The 23,164-nt window shown below is 40.6% G+C and overlaps 1 long non-coding RNA gene across 1 annotated transcript in view; it reads right to left on the reverse strand.

The window, feature by feature from the left end:
* Positions 1-923: 923 nt before the first annotated feature.
* Positions 924-23,164, reverse strand: part of LOC142046574 (uncharacterized) — a 140,509-nt gene continuing 118,268 nt past the window's right edge. The window contains exon 3 of the long non-coding RNA XR_012655532.1: positions 924-1,164. This is a non-coding gene — a long non-coding RNA (uncharacterized LOC142046574). The remainder of the gene's footprint in view (positions 1,165-23,164) is intronic.

The raw sequence follows: 23,164 nt of genomic DNA on the forward strand, positions 1-23,164 counted from the left end.
ATCTAATAAAGGTGTTCTTCCTCCCTTGATATATGCTGAGCCAAAGGGAGAAGGAGGGTTTCACTGAAGACTAAGGGTAGACATGATATGACTTAAAATAAGCATCAGTCTTCCACAACTGTCATGCTACAACTAAACAGAGGTGTCATGCTTAGAACTGTTTCTCCTGGCATCTAAAGTATTGTTTTGTTGAAGCATGGAGAGAGAATTTGTTCCATACCTTACCCTATACACTTGTCTAGCCCCAAACAATTGAGTACTAGGTTATGACCTGAACCTACATGCCCACATAAAGGAGTAAGAACATCCACGCTACATGGGCCACCTGTATGTTGGAACAGGGCATGCAGGAGTGAATGTTGTACACTTGCTTACTCTCTTCCTAGAGCAAGTGGTTGAGAATTGTGTGGGGAGGGGCAATGAATGAAAGGACTCTTGGCTCCACTCCCCTTATTTGTTGGCCATCATGAAGAGTGTCATAATTTGTTGCTGATTCAGGTCAGTAGCAACTTACCACTCCTCTGGAGCAGGGGAGACTTGTGAATCAGAGAAGCCTTGAGTCACAATGATTTCCTGCACTGAACCTCAGGTTGTGCAATACATGCACCATACCTAGTGCAGGGCTGTGCAAAATCTAATTCTCAACAAGGATAGATTCAATGAAATCCCCACCCTTGCCATGGCAATCTCAAATCTGGAGCTATTGAAAATTTCACTGAGGTAGAGAGAATATCAGTAAAGATGGCACTGGGCACAAGGACATATGATTTCTGTAGGTATACAGAACCTCTCTCTAATCAAGTTTGCCAGTACTATTTAGCATGTCTCACTCTAGATCTCCAGCATAACTTCTCTTATATCTAAAGTGATAGAGGTTTATTTATAATTCACTGCAGTATCATCCTGTGGAATCATCAGAAGGGGAGAATGAAGGGGGCAGCCATTTTATCTACTCTGCATGATACAGTGGCACTAGAGATAACAAGTCAGTCCTTGCCTACCTATATCACAAATGCAGAGAAAGACTTTGTCCTGAAGAGATTCTTCAGTTGGCCCTCTGTAAATGATAAGGCTGTTTTCGAGAGGTCTGTTTTGCAATGCGCGGTGCAAGAACCAGATTTTTCATTTCAGATGAAGATTTGCAATTTCAGAATTTCTTCTGTTCTGCAATGGAACACACACAAAGCATTTAGAAATGTCATGCCAAACAAAATTCCAGAAAAACAATTATCAAATCAATAGAAACATTTGATTTTGACAATTTCAATGACAACTGCATTTCAATTTTGACTTCAATTTTTGTATTATGTTTTATAATATAAAATAAAAATCGAAACAAAAAGTTGTTTCAAAATGGAAAATCTCTATGTCCCATGCAAAAAGGAATGTTTTGATCTTACCAAAATGCTTATTTTCAATTTTTCTTTCTAAACAAGTTTTGGTCAAAGGTGACATGTTTCTACAAATTATTTCACTTTTCATAAATTGGCATTTTCTGACAGAGAAACATTTCATCAGAAGATTTCCAACGAGCTCCACGTATAGTTTGGACTGTGCCCCTCACGCTTCCCCCAACTCATTTAGTGATTAGTAATCCCTTATGACATACTTAATCCTGCCTCAGCATGGGGGAATGGACTAGATGACCTCCTGAGGTTCCTTCCAGCCCTTCATTTTTATGATTCTATGACAAAAGAATCACAAAACTGTACCTTGTGTACAAACCAAGCCTCTTGAAATCTATTTTAACTTTACTGTAGTAGATGTCTGAGATCTATATGAAATGCAGCCCCCTCATTTTCATAGGTAATGTTATTTCTATCACGAGCATCCACTCAGCCACAGGAATGTGTGGCACACAGAACAAATGTGTCACGGGCAAGTCCAGACATCACATTCTGCCTCCTCGCATTGTTATGGGAATGGATTGTATTGTACTCTGCTCTCCTTTGATGATACACATTTTCTTTATAGAAATTGAAAGAAAATATTTAATGAAAGCAAAATTCTCCACATTGGTACTAGAAAGCCAGCAGTAAAACAAGAGCTCTCATATGGTGTGTGTAATAGCTAGAGCTATAGTGGTGAGTTGGTGCATATAGGGCTGTACTGCACCAGCACTGAGGCAGGAGCTAGTCTACCTAACAGAGTGTTAAGGCAGACAGAATGCTCTAGATGCATTGGGGAAGCAAAGGTCTTACATCTCCCTTCTAAAGACGTAGCATGCGTCTCCCCAGTGCTAGCCTGTGGAGCACAAAGATATATGATATATCTCAACACATTAGCTTGCTCTCAGGAAGAACAAGAACAAGAACCGGCAATGTGGCTGCCCTCCATGAGAGTACACAAGATGTGCCTCCCTGAACCATCTTGGCTCATATGAAGCAAGCATCTAATCCCAAATTAGCAGATGTGTTTTTGTGAAATCAAACCTGTATCTAGTAAAAGGACTGCATTTATCTTGTTGCTCTTCTCTGACATGCATTGCACAATCTCCTCTTCTGAGACAACTCTGAACCTTGACTTTAGTCAAGCACCCTAGGTAGTAACACTGTTTTCCGACACTCCTACTGTGCACAAAGAGAAATAGAAATAAGACAAGATACTTTTGTTTGTTTACCTTTGAGGGGTGGGATAAAAAAACTGTAACATCCAATAATTTTGTGTATTTTTTTTTTAAGATTGCAACAGCCACTCTGCAGGAAAGCTTGGTGGATACTTTATCTTTCCTTTAAAACCCACAAAGAGTCATTTTATAGATGTCAGCCAAGGGTTAACAAGGTTAACAAATGTGCAGATGGTGAAGATAAAAAAAACACAACAAGAAGCATGCAATACTCCAGTGAGTACATGATGGGGATTATGTTAGCTACCATAATTGCTGATTTATACACTACATAAGGATTTGACAAGACACCCCTGAACAAACTTGCAGATCTCCAGGACCTAATTCTCCTCCCAGGTTCACCCTATAAATCAGGAGTAATTCCATTAACATCCAGTGTAGCAATGTCAATTTACAGCAGCATAGGATTTGACCCAGTGGAGTTTTACTGGTGTAAGTGTGATGGGAATCAGGCCTGTAGTGTATATTGTGCATACAAATGCTGCACAGAACTACTATTAAGGTCAATTGGAGTTTTACTCAGTAATCAAGTACATAATATAAGTGCAAAGAGATCCACAGTGTGGATGTATAAACAGATTTTTTCTCTCTTGTTTCTGCTTCTGCTAGACATAAAGCAACAGGTTTGGATACAGGAGATTCATGTTTAGTTTAAGTGGCAATGACCTGACTATTTCGAACAGAAAAATCTTAATTCTGTTCCCACTGTCAACATGAAATCTGAATGGCCGTGGTATGCAGCCCAATGACACAGCGGGATTCAAGGTAGTTGTGGATTTGATACAGTATTTTCCTTTTTCACTCCCTCATGGACTTCTTTGTGCTGATTGGGACTGGATATTTCAAAAATGCCATGCAAACAGCCTTTGTCCTAGACACCACAAGAAGAATGTCAGGATACCAGGAATATGGTTTAACTAAGCTACAAATTTTAAGTAGCACATCTGGGAACTAGTGGGCAATGACCTGCCCAGTGCAAGTTGGCTTTCCTTTGTAATCTGTTCCGCCTGATGGAAGCTCCCAGCCCTTCTCTTCCACCTGATGGAAGCCTGCTGTCAGCCCCAACCCCATTAAACAGTCCCGGATAGTTGCTGGGACCCCATCGCCCTCCATTGTAAGAGGTTTAAAGGGGGTTTCTGCTTACCCTGCCAGATATCAAGACCCTCAGTTTCATCCCCCACCTTCTTCAGGAGATGCCTTCTCCTAATCCTTCTAATTCCCTGTTATTGAGGGAACTAGACCCCTGTTGAAGGAATACTGACAATGGGCACCTGCCAAGCAGCCACAGAATGAATTTTACAACATAATCTACCTAACAGGGTCCCTAGGCTCCCTACCCCACTATCCTACCCCTTCAGGCCAATCTGGCAGTGAGGGAAAATTCCTTCCTATCTCCAAATGATTGACTACCATGATACCCATGGCAAGTCCTTAAAACTCAGAGGGTGGGGAGGGAGAAGGGGAATGTTTCTTCCCGGCACAGAATGGTGTCCATGGGCACAGGGAAGGGCTTATAAACCCTCCTCATGGGTGCATAGGAACAAATAGGCCTATGGTGCACCTGATATCCAGCCAATCTGCCACCAGTCCCCACTCTTCCAGCCCATAAGGAGGCTCAGTGCCATGAGGAGGGGCCAGGGGGCAATTAAAGGGGCCAAGAGTTTCCTTTCCTCCACTGGTTTAGATAAAGCTTCCCCATCCATGTGTGGGGAAGGAGAGAGAAGTGGGAAACATTACTGTGAAATTTTTGGCCTGACCAGAATAAGGGAAGTACTGGAGATCTCCCAAGAAATCCTGGTCTTGTGAGGTTTCCAACCCAGTGTTGCAGACCGAGGTACTTCAAATGAGCTTTGAATAAGTGTTAAAACACTTATTCAAATTAAAGCTATGAATTCTTTGGATATTCTTAGGAATAGATTTTCAAAGATGAGCACATGCTCAGTTACACAGGCCTAAAATTAGGTGCACAGATAGCTGGTTAGTTTGAGCAGATAGCCAATTTAACATTCCTTCATGCAGCATATTTGGCATCCTCTGTTTTTATTCAATTGTTCTATTTACTCAGTCAGCTTGTGGAGTGTACAAATTAGGCATATGGAATTGTGTGCACACAACCGTGTCTTTTGTTTCATTTCATTCTTCCACTGCTGACACACAATCTGACGCCTGGCTGGGATGATTTAGTTGGGGATTGGTCCTGCTTTGAGCACGGGGTTGGATTAGAAGACCTCCTGAGGTCTCTTCTAACCCTGATATTCTATGATTTTTTCTGGAAACAGAAATTCAGCGTCTTCTTTCCATCATAAGCAACACGATAGTGATCCTTTCATTATTAGCCTATTTTTATTTCATATAATTTCTAATGCTGGCTTTACATAGGCAAAAAGATTATGTTAACATTCTCTCTCAAAGTTCCTGCTTAATCAGTGACAGACTCCAAGTACAACTGAGTGTTAGGGTCTGAGACTATTGCACCCAAATCTTCTCAAGAGTTTCAAATCTCCCTAATGACATTGACATATTTTTTGGAATTCCCTCTCAGACTTGAACTTCTTTCCATGCTAAATCCTATCATGTGGTCCTGAGATTTGTTTTCACCATCAGATTACGGTCTGATGAATGGATCAGATGACTTGAGCCACAGGCTTTGAATGTAGCCCCATGTATTCAAAGAGAATCTCCCAAGAATTTCCCGCCCTGCTACCTCTCAGCCCCATTTATGAAATTTACTTTCTAGCATCAAATATTTCCAGCAAGTACTAGTTGGTTATGCACAGAACTCAATTCTTAAGGCTATCTAGACCTTTAATAAAAATAAAATCTAAGACTATAATAACATTAGGACTGAGAATGAAGAATATACAGGGTTCGTGTTACCAGTTTGTTCACATTAAAAGAAGTCTGCATGGTCTCACTGTGCTTCCTCCAAAACTTTTGTAAAAATCTTTCTACCCTTCATATTTCAATCCCTTAGACAACTGTCTCACATTTAAGAGTACCAGGAACTTTGTGTTCTTGTTTTAACAACCATGTCCTGCCTCCTTCAGTTTATATAATGAGTGTTCTTAGAATACTCAGATGCACAATTGCATAGGAAGATATCATCAGCTTTATGGAAAAAAAATGTGCTTGCAATTGCATGCCAGTTTCTGTCCCCTTGATCACTAACAGCCACTTTCCCTTCTATATGTACCACGTAAAGGCTTCTAAATAAAACAATGGCTTCTGCCACCAAATAGAAAAGAACTGAACAAAAGCCTATTGTTATGGATGCTGATTTAAAAATATACTTTTCATGAATCCTTTTCCCCATCTTACTGTTTATTTTTCATTTGTAACTATATCTGTTAATCTCCTTTGCCGCTGAAAAAGGCAACAAACTAGGGCCAGGTCTACACCTAAAACTTAGGTTGGGTTAACTGCATCTCACAGGGGTGTGAACATTTTAATCGAAGTCCAATTATAGAAAACAGTAAGTCAATGGAAGAATTCTTCCATCAACCTACCTACTGCCTATCAAGGAGATAGATTTACTACAGTGACAGAAAAGCCCCTGCCGTCACTATAGAGCTTGTAGTGTAAACATAGCCTAACTCTTTTCCTTTTCCCATTGACAAAAAATCTCCTTCTCTCTCACTTTTGCTACGTATGAAGGAAGTTAGGCAATCCCTTCATATTTACTTGGGCTACCATTTGAACTTGAGGCTCTCTCTAAGAAAAAGTAGTGGATTGGATATGGATAAGATATGTTTAGTATGTCTATTTTAGGCACGATTTATAGTTTTCTATATTGTCTTATACTGTTTTTCATTTTAAAATAAAAATACTGAAAAGCCAAATTCCACCCTTGCAAGTTTGCATGTGATTTCTAATGAAGACAATGTGAATGGGAGTGTCGGTTTCAGGGCAGACAATTGGTTTTGGAGTTTGGTGGGGTTTTTTGTTTGTTTGTTTTTTAGAGGAGGAAGGAAGGAGACCTTTATTTTGTCATAGTTGTTTGTGGTATTTATGTTTGTGGTTTTTACTGTGAAAACATTTAATAAAAGTGAAAATTTTAAATCTCTGAAGCTAAACATTTTCAAAAATATTTAAATAAGAAAAGCGCTCTCTTTTAAAATGTCTAGGAAATGGGAAAACAGCACATTACAAACAGAGTGTTTGATGCTGGATGCCAGACTAATAAAGACTCCCATTCGAGTTGTGCAAGCATCAGGACTGAAGAATCCAGCCTAGAGTGCTTTCCAATAAATCATAATTACTTAAATGAAAAAATACAGTAACTGACTCTAAGGTCCAATACAGCTTCCATTCATGTTAGTGGAAAGACTCTCGTTCCTCATTCACTTGAGGAGGATTTGGATCAGGTTTCTACTTACGTTGAAAAAAACCAAATGCTTAAATAGTCCAGCATAGCCCCTGAGATCCTGCTTCTTTCTGTGCTCTCATTTGGGGAGTGATTTTGATTTCTCTATTCTAAAACATCACCTGTTGGAAAACGTTGACAGGTATTTCTTGCACACAAGTGTAATTTTTGTAAATGGAGCCTATTGTGTCAACTCATATTTTCCCTCATAATCCGTAGTTAAGAAATTATATCAAGTATTCTCTCCTCACTTCCATTTAGCATTCCTTTACACCAGGGGTCGGCAACTTTTCAGCAGTGTTGTGCCAAGTCTTCATGTATACACTTTAATTTAAGACTATGTGTGCCAGTAATACATTTTAATGTTTTCTAGAAGTCTATAATATATAACTAAACTACTGTTATATGTAAACAAGGTTTTCAAAATGTTTCAGAAGCTTAATTTAAAATTAAATTAAAATGCAGATCTTATCAGTTTAGTGTGATCCTTACCCTTGCTTTCCCTTGCTGAGTTTTCCAGTGTCTGGTGGCACGTATTTGGATACTTTAAACTGCACACAGGCTTCTGAGTGATCAATTGTTAACTGGCTGGAACTCCAGGTCGGCAGCTGAGGTGAATGGAGCTGGTGGCTGGTAGGGCTGAGCAGGGTCGGAGGCCTGGACCCTGTCTGGCAGGGGGCCTGCACTGGAACTCCAACCAGAAGCAAGGTGAGTGGGGCTGTGGTGGGGGACCACAGCTGGCAAGGGGCCAGCAGCCAGAACCCCAGAGCAGCGACTGAGTGGCTCAGGCCACCACCACCGCTCTGGGTTTTTGGCCGCTGGCTCCTGCCAGCCAAGGTCTCAGCCCACTGCCAGCCTGGGGTTCCTTCACCCAAGCCAGCAGCGGGCACTGAGTGGGACCAGCGGCGGGACCCAGGCTGGCCAGGGGCCAGCAGCGGGAACCCCAGAGCGGCAGCGGACTGAGTGGCTCAGCCCGCACCACATGCCATCAAAAATTGGCTAGCGTGCCACCTTTGGCATGTGTGCCATAATTTGCTGACCCCTGCTTTACAGGATCAAATTCCACACAGACTCATACCCTGCATAACCACACAGTGTAAGCATTTAAGCTATTTTTACACCACACAGCTTTTAGTGACATGGCTGCGTCACTACAACCGTGTTGCTAAAAGGCACACAGTGCAGCTGCTGTTTGTCAGCTCTCCTGCTGACAAAAAACTTCCACCCCCAACAAGCAGCGTTAGCGTTGTTGGCGGGAGAGTGCTGCTGCTAACAAAGAGCTGTTCACACTGGCGCTTGTCATTGGCAAAACTTTTGTCTTTTGGGGTGTGTGTGTGTTTTTTAACACCTGTGAAAGACAAAAGTTTTATCATTCAGTTGCCAGTGTAGACATAACCATAGCTGAGGTTAGAAAAGATAGACCTCGGGGCAGATTTCAGCCAACTGTATCTAAGAAAAACAGCACATATTTAATTGATGATCTTATTTTAATCTGAAATTCATAGCCAAAATTAGTTACAATAATGTAAGTGTAATAAAGAAAGACAGACAAGTGGTATGGGGGTCTCATAATCCCAAAAAGTTTAAGTAAAAAAATCTTTTGCCGAGAACTTTATGTGGACAAAAATGGAAGGAAACCTTCAGTAATTCAAATATGAGATCAAGCGTTGCTCACATTGAATTATGGCATTTGAAGTAACACACCCAATTACCAGTTTGCCATCAGTAATGTCAGCTTTTCATAGTCAGGTAACAAAATATCATTCAAAGTTTTCTTTTGGTCTAATGGTGCTTTGGCATCAATCGAAGAAAAGCAATCAAAAAAACCTGAATTCTCCTATAAGCTCCAAAAGCCTCATCCTATAATGCAATGTGTGTGGCGGGGGGTCTCTGAACTGACGAAGAATTCTGTGTGTCTCTAAAGCTTGTCTCTCTCACTAACAGAAGTTGGTCCAATAAAAAGTAATACTTCATCCACCTCATCTCTCTAATATCCTGTAACAACAAAGCTACAACAACAAAACATACAATAATGTTTTCTATCATTTGAATAAATATTACATTTTCTTTTCCTACACGTAGTCTAGATCTCATAACAATACTAGAGTCACTATAGTTATAGATGATGCCGATAATTATTTAAGTGGGGGAGATTTGAGAGGCAGATGGAATATCTTTATAAAGCATATAATGGGGAATCCTATCTGGTAAAGAAACTCAATGAACTAGAAACAACTTCTCCTCTTCCAAAATTTGTAGAACGGCTAATAGTCGTATATTAGTAGATTTATAATAAATCTCTGATCCCGGAATTTGTTCCCTGTTAGATCCAAGTCATTGGACTTTTGTGAGCATATGAATGCAAAATTGGTTAGAAATCTGTCTCTCTCATTCTTATTAGAGCTTTGCAATATTTCCCTCTATAAAATGTTTCTTCAGGCTGAAATTTGTCATGCTTCTGTTTTAGAAGAGAGGAGACATTTTAGTTTGCAGAAAGTTTGCTAAAGTCCACTTGGCTGTTTTTACTTATTCAAGTATGAATATACTGTATTAAGAAATATTTCAAATGCTTTTTTTGTATTCCGATTACTCAGAAATTGTTTATTTTAAAAACTCCAGGGGCTTAGTTCTCAGTGAGAACAAGTGCCTCTTAAACCATTGGGGATATTTAGTGTATAAATAAAGAAGTGTTTGAATCTCCTAATGCATGAAGTATGTTTATTTATAAGCATGAACAATGCTTATAAAGCATTCCTCATATTTACATATTACAAGCAAGTTAAATACGTTATAGCTGAACATTTAAACAAACAAAAGTAAAAAAAATGGATACTTACATCAAATATAAATTGCCCCCCTCCATATATATGCATTGATGTAGTACAAAGCACTATATGGATGCAAGGGGTTCATATCTTTTTTTTAAAAAAAAATGTGTTTTTCAATTCTCAGCTGTAGCACTAGAATGAGAAAGGACATTATTTTTAGTTGTTTTTCCCCCCATTGAATATTATTTTTGTTTGTATCTAGGTTTCTGGCAATCTGATTTTTGTCCCCGTGGTTCATTTAAACAAAAACAAATGTTTTGTCTTTTTACCTACTGCTGAATGTGCCTTCTTTCTAGATAAAGTAAAGCCATAATAATTACCATAAATTTAAATATGGACACAGACCTGTTATTATCTTGCAACACTAATATGATTGACTAACAAACTTCACTGAAAAAAACCACTTCTTGTGGCATCTTTTTAATCCACAGCTAGATAGTATACAGTCACCATCAAGAAGATCTGTCTCTGTGTCTAGTGTATTCCTTTAGCCATACTCCCAATTTTAACAGCTTCCAAAATTCTTCTTTATTTCCATTAATTTGTTCTTTGGAAGGTACTGAAGCATATGTTCATTGGTAAATGGGGATGCTAGCTTTCCAGAGAAGAAAGAATTAGGTGATAATTGTTATAAGAAAAATTTCAAAATCAAACACCATTAAAGCAATTTAAAAAGTTGCTAGGTTCCAGATTAATTTATTCTACTCTTAAATCAGATAACACTGATTGCTCCTCTTGGCCCAATCAAAGAGGCCTACAACCTTATGAAGTGACTACATGAAAATCACTATTTAACTATTAATAGACTCATTTTTCAGCTGACTTGCTGTGATAATTATAGAACAAATAGAGCTGTTCAGAGCTCAACTGTTTCACTCTGCAAAGGTTATTGCAAACATTTTCCTTGGGTTCTCTCTTTATAGATTCACACCCTTCCCTCCAAAAGTTTTGCTTTGAGAAGTTCTGCTTGATTGAAATGACTAGCTGACCCTGATCCTAGATCTAAAACCAGCAGGAGTTTATTCATTTCTGGAGATGAACCTCCAAACTAAAAAAATCAACTGAGTTTCATCGGTTTCTCAATGAAACCACAAATTTCAAATGATTTCAACACAAGAACTTACATTGGATATAATTTTCTCCTAGTAGCATTTTCTCTCAAATGGCTCATGACCCTTAGGGTATCTCTACACTGCGATGAAACACCTATGGCTAGCCTGTGACAGCTGACTCGGGCTCTTGGGGGTCAGGCTACAGGGATGTTAATTATAGCATAGATGTTTGGGCTTGAGCTGAGATCCCCTCCGGAATATCTACCTCACAATTAAACAGCTCCTTAGCCCTAGTCCTGTGAATCTGAGTCAGCTGACATAGCCAGCAGCAGGTGTTTAACTGCAGTGTAGACCCTACCCTTAAAAACCCTTCCACTAACATGATCTGAGTCTGAGATGGTAACAAAACCCAGACATGGGCTAGCTACTTCTGTATCATTTCATTGTAAACTTTTTGCTCTAAAACAAGTTCTTGTAAATTGGCCACAGGTTCAGTTCTGCAAGATACTGATCACCGAGACCCAATCCAATCAGCCAATTAAGGACATGCTTTATGTTAAGCATTGTAGTACCCCCTCTGAAGTCTTAACATTAAACACATGCTTAAGTTGTCTGCTGGATCAGAGACAGAATGCGCAGCACCTTGAAGGCTCTAGCCTCATCCAGAGTGGCTTTGTAATCAGGCCATCCTATATTCTGCACACTGCCCACTGCTGCAAGGCGTTATACAGGAAGTCATACTCAAGTATCACAATGGCCCTTATAATTTATGAAAGAACCACCAGTCTATGGGGGGTGGGGGGAAAATGTGTCTACACCAGGGGCTAAACCAACATCTAGAATCCATGAATGAAGCCCCCTCCCTTTTGTCCATGTGCCAGCCTGGAATGAATTGACCTCCCTGTCTTTTCCAGCATTTCTGCTCTCTATGTTTGAATTCTTGCTGTCACAGTGTAGGAATATAGTGTAGATTTAACACATAAGAGAACACCATTCTCTTCTGTTTCCAAATGATTGATGGGATTAACAAAAACGTGTAAGCTTGAAGGAGTGTCTCTCTCACCAACAGAAGCTGATCCAATCAAAGGTGTTACTTCACCCACCTTCTCTCTCTCATATCCTGGTACCCACATAGCTACAACAACTCTGCATACAATAATATACATTTTCAGCCATGATTATGCAGTTCTTCATAGGAATCTTGCTACTGAGCTACTTAAACAACTGATGAAGCTAATGGCATATCTCCTTACACCAGCAAGTGGAAGAGGAAAAACAATAGGCGTTAGACTGGTTATGAAACTAATCCTTGATATAGCACATTTTTTTGTCCTATGGTGTCTTTTGAAATACTTCATGCTATACTTGTTCACGGCTAAACAAGCATTTCAATTGTCAGCCAATTCTGTGTTTAAGGACTCTCTGGTACAAAGCATATTTACTTTACAGTGTTCTACAGTTCATCCTTCCTAAACGGCAACTGATCCCGCTGAAGTTTAATAATCATAAATGTTTGAGTACATGTGTGAAATAAAGATGCCAGTGTACTTCATCATTAAAATTTTAAACATGAAGGGAAACAGAGTTTCCTGGGAACTCTTTACGTACAATTATCATCAAGAAGTTCAAATGGTGAGTTTATTGGATTAGTCTACATGATGTCATTTTAGGATTTGACGTTTCACTGCTTTGATGAGCACGAAACAATGTTATTAGCAGGATATTAGATTGTAATCTCCGGAGGGCAGGAGCTGTCCTTTTGTTCCAACTCTGAACAGTGTCTTGTACACTGCGGTCCCTTGGGGCTTCCTCAACACACATATTAATTAATAAATTCAATTAAAAATATAATTTCGAAGCACTGAATTGTACTAGTCCTTGGTTAGGAGTCCAGATGACTGGACTTCTGAACTTATTTGACCAAGAAAACCTGCTTGGTTTTAGTGGAGACAATGGGCCTGATTCTTTGTAATCTTAGAGCTTGCAAAGTGAATATAACATGGTGTTTGATCCCAATGGGAAATTTTACACTCATTTGGTGTAAATGCCTGTTCAAGGTGCAAGGCAACAGAGAATCAGGTCAGATGGTTTTCAAGCTGCTCAGAAAGAAGAAGAGTTATTAAGCTCGAGTGATGCTTTGCGTGGAAGGCAAAATTTGTTACAAACTTTGATAACTCTTATAATATTCTTTTCAAAAGACATTAGCCAAACTTGTTTTATTTTAAATCAGGTATCTTTAATGCCTGGAGAAAATCAAGGAATTACAGGGTTTTTCTACATAGGGCTTGGTCAGAACTAGAATTGATATACACAACATGGCACCTTTCTCATATGTCTCAATCTTGAAAGTGGTAATTCAAGAGGTCGCCATTACTACAGTAATGGGGCACTGAAGACAGACAGATGTAAAAATGTCAGATACAAAGTACATGCAAAAATAGAACTACATGCAGCATTATACACACATCCAGTTGACATGGTACCCTATCCTCTGCATGACTGGGACAGCCTTGATTTTTTGCTCTAATATGTCTCCCACGACAGCTCTCTCTATATTCTTATAATTCTCTCTCAGTATTCACTGCAGGTGTTCACATTAATTCTTTGATTGACAAGACATCAGAGCTGGGAGAATATTTTTTTCTGTTTAGTCAGCAAAATGAAAAAAAAATCAGGAGAAGTATTTGCTTCAATTCTGAAAATGTTTGAACTTAGCAGCAGATTGGAAAAGTCTGTTTTGGCTCTGCAAACCATGTGCATGTTCACAGATGCCTTTTTATAACCTTTAGCTCAGCAGGCAGGGTGCTTGTCTGGGATGTGGGAGATAAAATTTAGAATCTCCACTCTGGGGCAGGCACTTAAACTCAGTTCCCAACCTGCCAAGAGGTGCCTAACTAGCAGGTTGTAAGTAATACTTACATGGGCTACTCTCAAGCTCTCTGGTTGAAGAAGTTCATTTTGTATTAAAATTAATATTCATTGGACCAAAACAAGAGAACAACTCCATAGCCTGGTATGACATACCAGGGTACAGTCCAGATAAGTGAGGGGCTGTGTCACCCCTGCCCTGAAACCATGGGCGTTTTACAATGCCTGGCAGACGTAGCTCCCACCTGGACTGCTCACAAACAGCCTTCCAGCATGCAAACCACACCCTGAGTGTCTGTGTGTAACTGCTGCCTGACAGCCACCCTTGGATTCACTCTAGGGGTATGGCTACACTTGCAGCTGTACAGCGCTCCCATGGCAGCGCTTTGAAGTGCGAGTGTGGTCATGGCAGCACTGGAAAAGAGCTCTCCCAGCGCTGCAGGTACTCCACCTCCCCTTGGGTATCAGCTTACAGCGCTGGGAGCCGCGCTCCCACTGCTGGGGCACTGTTTACACTGGCGCTTTACAGCGCTGTAACTTGCTGTGCTCAGGGGGGTGTTTTTTCACATCCCTGAGCAAGAAAGCTGAAGTGCTGTAAAGCGCCAGTGTAGCCAAGGCTTTTCTCTCAACAGCCTTTGTTATGATGCAGGGTATAACATACCCCATCTGAGATTTCCCTCTTTTTCCCCACATCCTCAGAAGTGTTTATCCTGTACTGTCCAGCCCTCTCCTAGACAGAATAAAGATTTTAAATCCATTATTTCTTTCAGGGAATAAGATAACAATTTATTGTCTCAAATAGTTATTCAGGCACTTCAGTTTCAACCCATTAAATAAAACAGGTTTATTATCTACAAAGAGATAGATTTTAAGTGAGTACAAGTAATGAGGCATAAAAAGTCAGAAGTGGTTACATGAAAAATAAAAATAAAACACTTTCTAATGACTAGCAACGAATTATATCAGATTCAAGCAAAGTTTCTCACCACATGCTTTCAGCAGTCTTAATGACCAAACTCTGTGAGGACCCCTCCCACAGGGTCCAACCCCTGTTTCCTTTGTCTCTTCAGTTGCAGTGAATGTGCTGGGCAGGGAAAGAGAGAAGAATCCTTTAGAGTGTTTGCCTCTCCATTTAATAGTTGCAATTCCCCCTCTTGAAAAACATTTCCAGCTGTGCACCAGCAGATAAAGGATGTTCTCTGCTGGCTTTTTCTCACCTGTTTGAGCTTTCTTCATTTCTCTCCCTCCCTCTGTTTACAGCTTCAACTCAAATTAAGGCAAACACACATTCTGTTGTCGAGGACAGAGCTGTCTGATGACTTCTGTTTGGGCAGAGCTGTGGATTTTGGAACATATGTTAATAAAACCATGCAGAGGAATCTTATAACTTGACACACAATTTTGCCACACATATTTTACCAGTACAATACTGAGCAGTCAATTATGAGTTTTCAAATGACACCTTACAGGACATTCCTTGTACAAAAATTATTACAATAGTGTGTAGGGTGTGAACACACAGGGGTATATTCTGTCATGCCTGCTAATTACAGCACTCACCTGGGAGGTTGAAGATGTGGATTCAAATCCTTCATCTAAATCAGGCAGAAAGAGGATTTGAATCCACATCTCCTACCTCTCAGGCGAGTGCCTTAATCATCAGGTTATGGAGTCAGCTTCTCTCTCTTTGGCCTATGACTATTTAGGTACTTATACCAAGTAAACAGTTTCACCAGGAGATCCTGAGAGGAAAATAGACTACCTGGCAGGAGGAGAGCTGTGTTCAAATCCATGCTCCAGCGCAGGGGTCAGCAACCTTCGGCACACAGCCCATTAGGGTAATCCGCTGGTGGTGCATGAGACATTTTGTTTACATTGACCACCACAGCTCCCAGTGGCCACAGTTCACCATTCCCGGCCAATGGAAGCTGTGGGAAGCAGCAGCCAGCACATCCCTGCTGCCAGCTGGAAGCTGTGGGCAGCTGTGCCTGCAGACAGTCAACGTAAACAAACTGTCTCACGGCTCAGCAGTGGATTACCCTCATTGGCCGTGCAAGTTGCCCATCACTGACATAAACTATTTGTCAAAATAAATTTCACATCTCTAGTCATCCAGTGGAATAGATTTATCATTCTTCCCCACATTGTCTTGCTTTGGAGATGTCAAGCATTCTTTTCTATGACAATCCCACCCACCTCCCCCTGCTAAAGCAAATGCTATATTAGGCTGTGATAGGAAAGGGACAGAGAATAAAATTGACGAAAGTACAATGCTATTATAAGTGACCAATATTATATTATACTATAATGTAAGTGACCAATACGCCTCACCTTCAATTCTGCATTAAATTCTGGCCATCTCCTCTCACATGGAATACAGCAAAAATAGAAAAGGTGTATTTCAAACAGCACTTCCAAACATCTAGCTACTATTGGGCCTGTTAAAGGAACACAGCATTTGCTTATGCTGAGACTTCCTGGTTATATGACCTGCCTACTGTTCTCAGCAAAGTCTTTTCCTCTGATTACCTGCCCCTACCTGCCACAGGAGCAAGTCTGTCACGTGAGTCACAAAAGTATCCTGCATGCTTGTGGGGAGCCTTAAGGGACCTGTAGAACCATGAACACAGGAGCCATGTTGTACTTGTGAAAGTTATGGGCACAGACATACAGGGGATATGGAATAGGGGAAAGTCAAGGAAGCTTCCAAGAACAGCACAGAAATCAGATTCAAGGTTAATTAAACCAAGCACCAGCACCAACTTTTCCTTTTCCCTGGAGGTGCTCAACCTCCGCTTTGCCCCGAGGCCACGCCTTCACTCTGCCCCTTCCCCTAAGACCCACCTACGCTCTACCTCTTCCTGCCCTTGCTCCGCGCCTTCACCCAAGGCCCTGCCCTCACTCTGCCTCGTCCCACTCCACTCTCTCCCCAGAGCACCCAAGAAAGCAGTGCCTATGAAACCAAGGATATTTGCTTTTGATACATTTTTCTCCTTTCTTCATTGGCAAAAATATCTTGTATTGAAAAAAAACAACCTTATTTTAAAAATAGCCAGAAAAAATGTGAGTTCTGTAACATTTTAAAAAATCCACCTCATCTTAGACTGAAGTCTAAATGTGTATCAAATGGAATCATTCATCAAGAGAGACAGCCCCAATTCCAGAGCAAACATTAGAAAGAGCTGAGGGCCCAAGGCACTATTGTCACATAGGGATATGGAAAAGTCTATTAAGACCATAAATAAGAATCTAAGGCAAATTTCCACAACCTCTAAACTCAAAGTCTTTACTCCCTATCAAAGCTATTAAGAAATTACTTCTGTTTTTCATAACTCCTGCTTTCTTTACCCTATTTTTCACGTCCACCGGCTATGTTAATCAGGAATGTGCTGATAGACTAGACGAAGTAATAACTTGTACAAACACACAGATTCCTCCCACCCGGTGATTAAGAGGAAATGCAATTAACATGCGTTAGAGAAGCCGGAGTTTGCTGTCATGAGGATGGTGCTCCCTTCAACTGTGAACAAGGTAAAGCATGACCCTGGGTCTGCTTCTTCACAGGCTTTAGAAAGAGACTGGATGAAGAGCTAAATAACAACTATATCCACAGGGGCCTGATAATGAACTTACCTCACAGGAAATTAAGTACAATAAACTGCTGAGGCATGGACCTTCGGTCTCATTTTGAACTTAACCCCTGCTCCCATCCTCACACGTAACTTCTTTGAAAGCAATATAACTAGGCTTGGAAGGATTAGATTTTTACTGGTAAATGTCAGTAAATGTCAATTTCACTGTACACACACAAATGCATGACAAAATATTTCCATCTATAATAATAAAAATGTAGAGATAGGCAAAGTAAGAAAAATGCTTCTTGAGAACAGAAGAGAGTTTGGTTTGTATATTATGATATGGGATGTTGACAATTTGTATTTTTATAGTTATACAGTTTAAGTTTTTGAATCTCTGTATCTACTGTCATTATAGAATTATTGTCTGACCACTCCCATAATTTCCCACAACTGTGAACATTTAAATTGATAAAAGTTTTAAAAATTCACAAAAATAAATATCAATATTATCACTGAAATTATAAAAGATGAAGATTGAATTCTGCCATGCCTAAACATCACACAATGGTTTCACCACACTACATTGTGTGTGAAGAGCAGTGGCTATTTGCAGAGTGACTCCCTACAGCTGATCAGATAACAAAAGTATAGTTTGGAAATGTGATGATTTTGATTTCTTATACTTTAAGAGACATTTCACCATGCACGATGCTCCTGAAATTTTCTTCCTTTATATATATATATTTTTTCTTAAAGTACAAGAAACCAAAATCATAAAATAAATAGGTTCATATATATATAGATCCATAAAACAAATTACAGTATTCCATTTATCTAATGTTTGTGGAAATCCCCATACCTGATCTCCCCACCCCCTACACTCCCACTCTCTAAATACAGGTTCATGCTCAATACTATACCTCAGCTGACTGTTTAATATTTTTGACACTCTGGGCCTGCTCCTATCAAGTAAATATTAGTAAATATCCTTCCCATTACTGGACTTGTACACTGATGTGGTAGTGTGTAATGCTTAGACTCATAGACTTTAAGGCCAGAAGGGCCCATCAGGATAATCTAATCTGATTTCTTGCATATTAGAGGTCCCAGAAACTCACCTACCCATTCTTGTAATAGACCCATAACCTCTGGCTGAGTTACTGAAGTCCTCAAATCATGGTTTAAAGACTTCAAGTTACAGAGAATCCACCATTTACACTAGTTTAAACCTATAAGTGCCCCGTGCCTCATGCTGCAGAGGAAAGCAAAAAACCCGCAGAGCCTCTGCTAATCTGACTAGGGGGTGTGTGTGGAGGGGGGGATTTCTTCCCGATCCCAGATATGGCCATCATTGGAACCTGACCATTTCGACAAGATTCACCAGCCAGACACCTGGGAAAGAATTCTTTGTAGTAACTCAGAGCCCTCCCCTCTAGTGTCCTATCACTGGCCACTGGGGATACTCGCTACTAGCAGTTGCAAATTGGCTACATGCCGTTGTAGGAAGTCTCATTTAATGGGCAGCAGGTTTAAAACAAATAAAAGGAAGTTCTTCTTCATGCAGTGCACAGTCACCTTGTGGAACTCCTTACCTGAGGAGGTTGTGAAGGCTAGGACTATAACAGCGTTTAAAAGAGAACTGGATAAATTCATGGTGGTTAAGTCCACAAATGGCTATTAACTAGGATGGGTAATGAATGGTGTCCCTTGCCTCTGTTTGTCAGAAGATGGAGATGGATGGTAGGAGAGAGATCACTTGATCATTGCCTATTAGGTTCACTCCTTCTGGGGCACCTGGCATTGGCCACTGTCGGTAGACAGACCTTTGGTCTGACCTGGTACGGCCGTTCTTATGTTCTCATCATACTGTCCCCTCCATACACTGATCAAACTAAGTCTTGAAGCCTAAGTGTTAGGCTTTTTGCCCCCCACTGCTCCCCTTGGAAGGCTGTTTCAGAACTTCACTCCCAAGATGGTTAGAAATCTTCACCTAAACTTCCTGATGGCCAGTTTATATCCAGTGTTCTTGTGTCCACAATGGTGCTTAACTTAAATAACTCCTCTCCCTCCCTGGTATTTATCCCTCAGGTGTATTTATGGAGAGCAATCATATCTCTCCTCAGCTTCATTTGGTTAGGCTAAACAAGCCAAGCAATCTGAGTATCCTGTCGTAAGGCAGGTTTTCCATTCCACGATTCATCCTACATTTGTTCTAGTTTGAATTCATCTTTCTTAAACATGGGAGACCAGAACTGCACACAGTATTCCAGGTGAGGTCTCCCCAATGCCTTGTATAGTGGTACTAACACTTCCCCATCTCTAGTGGAAGTACCTAGCTTGATGCATCCTAGGATTCCATTAGCCTTTTTCATGGCTGCATCACATTGGTGGGTGAAGGTCATCCAATGATCAACCTATAAACCCAGATCTTTCTCCTCCTCTGTCACTTCCAAATGATAGACCCCCAGCAAACAGCAGAAATTCTTGTTGTTAGTGCCTAAGTGCATGTCCTGTAAAAGCCCCTTAGCTGGAGAAGACTGAGGCTGGTGCAGACACTGAATAGTACAGCCATAAGCTGCCATGTGCAGGTCCTCTCACACCTGCTGTCACAGAAGGCATACCAGGAGTGTAGAATAGTCACATTACACATTGATGGGCATTCTCAGATGCTGAAGGTTGAAGAGCAGTCTACAGAGAGCTGCATGAGGAGGCACCATAACTTAGAGCAATTTCTGTCTGCTCTGCTTTAGGGCAGGGACCACACTTACCCTCACAGCAGCCCATAATCAGAGAGGTTAAAAAGGAGACTTAGAGCCCCTTCTGTGACTCTCCACCACGGGCTGCATCTTTCTGTGCCTCGTCTCCAGGAGCTATAGCACAGACATATAGTCAGCATATTTAGCATTGGGTTCAATGGGAGCGGTAGCGGGTTCTTCAAGCAACTCTCTACCCGCTGAATATGTTTTACCTCTAGCAGTAGAAAGCCAGGACCCTAAAACATGATTTACTGTGAGAAGCTTTATTGACCATATTTCCCATCAAGTTTGCTAGGTATATTCCTACTGCTCATGTCTTGGATTCCTAACATTCAATTCATGGCTTTTACTATCTTTGGGGAAAATTTCGGAAGAGAATTATACCGAACAATGTTATGAGAGCAAATATTTTATGACACAGTTAGCTCAGTTGAATTTTTTTTATTTATTTTTCTTTAAAGAATAGCCAGATTATATCGAGATAAAAAATACAGTGAGGATGTCTTGTAATCTGAAGATGAAGAGCCTACCAATATTTGAAATGGCAAGTGCATGTTGCACATTAAAATACAAGATGTATATCAGTCTGTGTACGAAATTAGAATCTGGCTAGACATTAGCTTTTCAAATATTTCCTTGTTAGTTACCATTGGAAAGCCATTCAAGGTGTATCAGTCAGACAAAGTACTGTATATATTATTTTTAAGTGCAGTAGCAGTTGTAAGGTCTTTTGAAGAAGATAACAGAAGAGTGATATTCTGCTGGAAACATATCCAGAGCTTAATTTGTGTAAGAGCTTGCTGGGACTCAATCCCAGCACCTCTCCTGTCATTGGCACAAGGTGTGGCCTAACGTGTGCACAATGTGACCTCACACAGAGTGGAGGAACAGACCTTTAACAGAGATCTCTTCAATCTTGCTGATAAAATTATAACTAAATCCAGCATATGAATTTGAAGCTAGACAAATTCAGAACAGAAACAAAACATGCATTTTAAGGGGAAGGGGGGTAATTAACCATACAAAAAGTTTGCTGAGGGTTGTGGTGGATTCTCCATCACTGGCAATTTTTAAATCAAGATTGGATATTTTTCTAAAAGGCATGCTCTGGTTCAAACAAGAATTAATTCAGGAAAGTCCTATAGCATGTGTTGTACAGTAGGTCAGATGACAACAATTGTGCCTTCTGGCCTTAGAATCTATTAATCTATTTTTGACCAAGATGGTGAACTAGTTCCAGAGTCCTGGAGCCCTCACAAAGAATGATCTACAAGTAGTCAGTTCTCTTCTATAATGAGATGCATCCAGCTCAAAAACCCATCCCGACCATAGCTGTGGCAGTACGGCACAGAGAGAGAAGATTCCTCAAGCAGGACAATGCTAGGCCATTTAAGACTTTACAGATCACGACCAGCACCTTAAGCTCCACCCAGAGACCAATGAGCAGCCTGTCACAGAAAGGTGTCTCACTGAATAAGCGAGCCACTCTATTCTACACCAGTTCGAGTCTCCAAATGGTTTCAAGATGTAGCCCTATGGCGAGCTCATTGCCATAGTCTAATCTTGAGGTGACAGCGTTGAAAAACAGTGTCAAGGTCCACATCCAAAAGGAAACATTGCTTCCACATTCCCTTACACAACTATCCTCCCATTGAAATTGCTATCCCATCTCCCTTATTCCCTTTCATGTCCCATGTCATTGAACGTACTCTCTACATCTGCAGTCTTATAACTCCATGCTAGATTCCTCCCCCAGCCCAGTCTGGCTTCCATTCCCTCCATTCCCTGGAAAGAGCTCTCACCACTCTAATGAACCCTTCCTGGCCGTGTTTCTGGGCCAGTACCCCATCCTCAGACTCTTTGACTCATCAGCTACCTTTGACACTGTTGGCTATGCTCTTATTGAAATCTCGTGATCCATAGTTTTTTGTGAATCTGTCCTCCTCTGGTTCTCTTCCTATTTTTCAGTTTGCTCCTTCAGTGTCTCAACTGGTGGGTACTTCTCCTCCCCGCTGTCTCTTCCAGTGGGGGTCCCTAAGGGCTCCATCCATAGCCCTTAGTTCTCTATACCTTTCTCTCGGCAATCTCATCTGCAAACATAGTTCTTGTGTGGAAAGAGATCTGGGCCCAGTCTAATGCCTGTTGGGAAGGATACAAACTTGTACCATGACACAAAAGTGTTAAACAGTAAGCAATCCCTTTTAAGATTAATAAAACCTTTTGGGCTAATACAGTGAGGTGCTGAGTACTGAATACTGCCAGGTACTGAACTCCCTCAACTTTACAGAAGACCACAAGAATAGAGAGTGCTCAGCACTTCCCAGGACTGGGTCCTTTCTTTCTCATTATACTCTTCCCCCTTCAAACTATGTGGGATTACAAGAAATATTTCTGGTTTAGCCTGTCCACTAAAGAGCCACATCATATGTTTTTGATAAAATGAACCACGGATTAAGCTGTTCCCAAAATGGATTAAAAGGCTTAAGAGTATAATTATACTTATGGAAACAACTAAAAATCACTCACATTATACTATTTTTGTGTCCTGAAAAGAGGTAAAATAATGTAGAAAAATAAATATTTATTCCCCTAAATTCTTCCTATTCCCCGTGGGACACACTGGTTTATTTTTGAATGGAAAACACACAGGCTATCAAGGATCCAATGCCAGACAAATTTGCTTATAAAGACTTGGAACATTTCAAATGTTGATGTTTATCACAAACATAGTTCTTGTTCAGAAGGGAATCTATGCAGCATGCAACTGCCAGCATCTCAAATTTGTCATCTCCAAAAACGCTTACAAAAAGTAAGCAGGCTTGATAGAAAAGGTTGTCTTTGTAAGTAAGGATGCTTGTTTTGCTAGGACAGTTTCTCTGGTTGTCTCCACATAGAAGAGCTAAGTTGTCTCTAGTTAGGCCATGTAAGTGGACCTACAGTTAGTTTCTGAATCCACATGGCTTTGTGCTGGGCATGCAGCTAGGGAAAACAAAACACGTCAGTACACATTCATGCTCATAACCATAATAAACGCTGTCAACTGCAGCAGTCTGAAGAATGTAAGAGGGTTACCAATATTTTCGCAGTACAAAG

The sequence above is a fragment of the Chelonoidis abingdonii genome, chromosome 3 (genome assembly GCF_003597395.2).
Source record: "Chelonoidis abingdonii isolate Lonesome George chromosome 3, CheloAbing_2.0, whole genome shotgun sequence".
Classification (NCBI taxonomy): domain Eukaryota; kingdom Metazoa; phylum Chordata; order Testudines; family Testudinidae; genus Chelonoidis; species Chelonoidis abingdonii.